Here is a 4,304-nt window from a genome sequence, read left to right as displayed (position 1 = left end):
GTTTGATATTGATTAACTTGACTATTGTGTGAAAATATTTGTTTATTTATTCTAGGAAGCAGTTTATCATAGTTCGAATCTTGTTTAACAACTACAGAATCTACGCTAGGCAAAGAAATATGAACTCTTTTGGTATTAATATTTGTATGTATTAAATTAGGTTTTGGCTGTGAAACTGTATTGCTATTTGTTTTTAATATGTAAGAAATTGCCTTACCGATGGGTTTATTATCTACAACATATTGATATTCGAATATTTTATGCTTACTCGAAGTATCTGTCACTTTTTGGCTTAAATTATTTGATTTAAATGACTTTAAATTTGTTTTAGGCAATTCATTAAAGATACGCTGTTTAAATAGTTCATCTTCTTTAACCACAGGTTTGTAATTATCAAAAATAGTAAAATTTGGTTTCTTAAAAGCTTCTTTTAATATATTAGGTGTTTCTTCATCCTCAAAGTTTGGTAGGCCATAGCGTGGAATATGACTGACGTTATCTAGAGTTGGAGATGCATATTCTTTAGGCACACCATATGTATCATGGACTTTAAATCCTGTACCTGCATCAGTTGCAGAAGACTTCGGGTTTACTCTATCTTCAGTTTGTTTGTTGTGTGGAATAAGACTCAAGTTATCTAGTGCTGGAAATACATATGCTTTTGGCACACCATATGCATTATGGACTTTAAATTCTGTACCTGCATCAGCTGTAGAAGACTTCGAGTTTACTCTATCTTCAATTGGTTTATCGTTATTTAGCAAAAGTATGTTCAGATCATGCTTTGCCAAAAACCTGTTAAAATCTCTAGATTTCTGTATCTTATCTGACGTTGAAACATCAGGAATACCGTAAGTTAAATGAGGTTCTTTAACCGAACTGTTTTCAATACCTGTCTCTTCACGTTCACAGTCAGTATCATCTTGAACTCTAAAATATACATCCCCTTGTCTGCTACCCTCAAAAAATCTGTCCGCCAGTGATCTCGAAGGGTCTGAGTTACCAAAAACTGATGAGAATATAGGATTTCTTGCAATAGATCTTTTAGAACGAGAAAGACTCTCGTTATTGGCACCATCTTGAAAAATTTCTTCGTTGTTTGAATTTTCCACATCAACCATGTGGGCTTTATTTAAAATAGATCCTTCCATAAGTCTTGTGAGATTATTCTTTATTTCTGCGATTCTTAAAGCTGCTATTTGTTTACCCAGCAAACTGTAAGGCCTGAAAATATGTTTCTTGTCCACATCAGGCCTTGTTAACTTTCTGGTGGGCTTAAAAAGTGGTACTCTTGATTCTGGATCAACCTGATGATGGCGTTCTTTGAACGTGTACAACTGTTCTGCTTTGGGTAGTGGTACGGAACTACCAAATCCAGTTCTATGTTGTAACGAGTTTTCTTTAAGAAATTTAGTTTGTACATCAAGGGAATGTGATTGCCTGGACAGCATTGTATTATTCCAGATCTCAATCTCATCTGGACTACGAAAATCTTCAACTGACCTGGATTCTTTAGGTCCCAAATAGAAAAATAATCTTCTGACTGTTTTTTCTTCGTCTGTGTCATTCCAGCCACTTGGAGGAGTAAAATTTTCATTCTTGGCGATGTTGGGAAGTAAATCGTACTTGTATGCTCTTTCTGAGAGCCTTAGGTTTTCCCTAAAATTGTCGAATATCTTTTGAAATTCGTCTATGTTATACTTTATACCATTTTTTACTATAAAAACATCACCATTATCCAATATATTGAGTTTTTTTAATTTTAATCTGTTGTTAGTATTTTGAGGTGTTCCTAGTTGAGCTGCAGAACTAGAACCTTGCTCCCAAGTAATAATGTTTCCATTGTAAGTAGTGTTTTTTGGTTTGTAGTACTCGTTCCACGGTTGGAGAATAGGATTCTTCTGAATTTCTTCTGGATGATGATGTTCTTTCTCATTAGGGTCATCATTGCTCTCAACAAATGATGTAATTATGTTTTCCAATTCACCAAAGAGTATGTCCTTCAAAGATTCTGTATTATTTGCATTTATCTGCAGATTGTTTGTCTCTTCTTTAACATCTATTGCTGATGCCATCAGTGCAATAGATATAAGTGCTGTGAAGATCTAAATAAAAGAATATAAATATTATTAAAACGCGTAAGCTTTATAACAGATTCTTTAATAGTACTTAGGCAAAACCTCTATAGACACATTAAAGTGTCTATTCAGGGCACAGGATGGTCCAGTTTTCAAAAAAATCTTTATGTTTAGAATTTCCAATTAAAATTTAGCTCTGATCTTTTTTAGAAAATATGTGGGCAACGACAGTGCATATTATAAAAATATTTTCATAGATATAATATAGAGTGATTGAAATATATTTCTACACTAAAGTTGCAGTTTTTAAACAGCAAGCTGTATATAAAAGCAGCATATATATGTATGTATATCTAATTTTCTCTATATAATTTTACCACCCTATATCTCAAAAGGTAAAAGGTTTATCTAAGAACAAACTTAAACAGAGCATGTCTTTACGGAACATCCTATATGTACTGATTATAGAGAGTGAGTCATAAGTGCAAATATTTTGAGGGCTGGTAGATCTTGATAAAAGAAATCTATTTTCTCTTTACCGTTCAAATAAGTCCAAAATAACAGAGTTATTTTATTTGAAAATTTGTTTAAATTTTGAGAACCACTGGATCTTTTCTGGGTTTTCTTTTTTGTAAATTTAATCTACCTATGTTGCCAAATTATCAAGATATTTTGTCTTTTTAACTAAAAATTTAAAAAATTCACAAAATTTTTTTCAAAAAATTCCAAATTTTCAATTTGTTTTTTTTTTCGCGAAAAAAATGTCATTCTGGACTCGAATTACACCATCCCTAAAAATACTTGCACTTATTTAAGACTCACCCTGTCTATTATCATATACCGTATAATAGAAACAAAAGGCCATTCAGTTAACTTATTAGAAATAACGATCAATGACATACATACAAAATCATAACGATCTTCAAAATACTATAATGTCATATTCTGTACCGAGTAGCTTTTTTCGTTTTCCTGTTATTACCGATTCTGAACCGTCCTAGAATTGTGATGCGTATGCGCAGAAGGAAATATGAAGACATTATTTCATTTGCGCATGCGCTGGAGAGTTCTAGGACGATTCAGAATCGATAATAACAGGAAAACGAATAGACCTAGTAGTTTCTGAAATATGTATGACCATTTGTAAAGAAAATTTACCACTTATTTTGAAGAGCTATTAGATTGAAACTGCAAGTGTTGATATATATATACAGGGTACAATGATATATACAGGGTAAGTCAAAACTAAATTATGTATTTTGTATCATAAGCGAACAGAGTTTTTAACATCTTTGTTTTTATTAAGCACTTAAAAAACAATGCTTGCTGAGAAAACTATTTAATTTTTTGAAAATATAACACAATACTTGTCTGTTTGGCTCATTTAATAGTAGGGTTTTGTCAAAAGTAATATTACTATCTACAAAAGAGTAGACTAAAACTAAAAAAAATGATTAAATCCATAATGAAATTTTCATTTGGCAAATTAATAAATACAATTTATTGTATTGATGAGATGGAAATATTCATTTGAAAACGGAAAATTAATTATTTCCAATTAAAAATAAAAATAGGTAATTCGAAATTTTGTAATTATGGAGAGATGGTCATATTTGAAAAACCATTTGACATAGTATGTAACATTTAACATAGTATACGTTTGCCCAGAAAATTTAATAACAAAAGATGCAATTTCAGTTAAAAAAAAATCACCCTGTATATTCATAAAAATATTAAAATGTACTTGCATTGCTGGTATACAGGGTGAGTCTTAAACAAATGCATATATTTTTTAGGTAGTATATTTCGACCCCAGAAACACGTGTATGATTAATAAAAATTTGGAATTTTTTGAAAAAAAATTGGATTTTTTTTTAGTTTTGAGTTAAAAACCATAATTTCTTGATAATATGGCAACATAGGTAGTCGATTAAATTTACAAAGAAAACACAGAAAAGATCCAGTGGTTCTCAAAATTTAAGCAAAAAAAATATATTTTTTAATTTTCAATATAAAATAACTCGGTTATTTTAGACTTATTTTGGAGAACGATAAAAAGAAAATCTGTTTCTTTTATCTAGATCTACCAGCCCTGAAAATATTTGCACTTATTTAAGACTCGCCCTATATTTTATAAAAAAATTAAGTTATTAATAAAATAAGTAAATAAAAAAAAATAATAAATTAAGTAAAAATTTTAAACCAGAAACCTTTTGAGCTTTTCCG

Source organism: Sitophilus oryzae, unplaced genomic scaffold (genome assembly GCF_002938485.1).
Source record: "Sitophilus oryzae breed Bouriz unplaced genomic scaffold, Soryzae_2.0 scaffold_172_pilon_pilon, whole genome shotgun sequence".
Classification (NCBI taxonomy): Eukaryota; Metazoa; Arthropoda; class Insecta; order Coleoptera; family Curculionidae; genus Sitophilus; species Sitophilus oryzae.
This window is presented reverse-complemented; position numbering follows the sequence as displayed.